Below are 978 nucleotides of genomic sequence, written 5' to 3'. Positions count from 1 at the left end.
TCAGGACAATTCTGATAAAAACATGATCCCTAAAATCATAATGAAATATTAACCTTTAAAAATCCAGATGGTGCACTATTTAACAGACTAGTCCACACATGCACCAAAGTAGTAATGCACAGAATATAAATTTTTTTTTCCCCACCGGTAAAAGAACAAACTCAAGATCAGCTATCCAGACAAGCACATCGGGCTGGTCTACTATAAGAAGTTTCTTGACAGGTTTCCTCACTGGAAGCCCACTGCAGGGAGACACTAGGCAACGCATTCAGGAGAAATTCTTAACAGAGCAACCTCACGTTGAGATGCAGGAAGCTGTGTTTAATCTGAAGTATAAATAGCCATCGTTTTTGGCTTTGTTATTAATCCATCCAAATAAGCAGTCAGAAAAAGTGGTGTTCATCCACAGCACACAGAAACAAAATAAAAAAACCCAAAACATTCCACTATATACTACATAATATTTTAAAAACCCATTTTATAGATGCCAAAATAAAGAAAAAAGAGCAGTTACCTAAAATAAAAGCTAGACAAAATGTCCAATTTGTCATACATGACAAAGTATTTGCGCAGAGAATTAGTTATGCTCTCTTCCGCTACCGAGAACTTTAAAAAATTCATGATAAAACCAAGTATTTTCTTCAATGATTGTAAAACCAGATCAGAAGTAAAATTCATTACAACTCATGATGTGAGTCTACAGCAGCACAATGACCGACCTGCAACCTGTGCAAGCACGTCTTGTAGGCTTCATCCGCCCAAGCCCTCGCCCCACCTCCCAGTCACACCGCTGACAGAGATTTCTGGTTTCCACTTTTAGTGGATCTTTAATTGCTACTCTTTCTGGACAACGAAACCATCAGAAAAGTATTTCATTCAAATATAACGGACACCAGCTTTTACCTAGCTTCTGCTAGCTAAATGCTCTCGGCGGAGGAGGCAGCAAGGAGCCGGGGCTGGGCTGGGGGCTGCGGGAGA

This window comes from Fulmarus glacialis, unplaced genomic scaffold (assembly GCF_000690835.1).
Source record: "Fulmarus glacialis isolate BGI_N327 unplaced genomic scaffold, ASM69083v1 scaffold6010, whole genome shotgun sequence".
Taxonomy (NCBI): Eukaryota; Metazoa; Chordata; class Aves; order Procellariiformes; family Procellariidae; genus Fulmarus; species Fulmarus glacialis.
The sequence above is the reverse complement of the archived record's forward strand: the minus strand, read 5'-3'. Positions refer to the sequence as shown.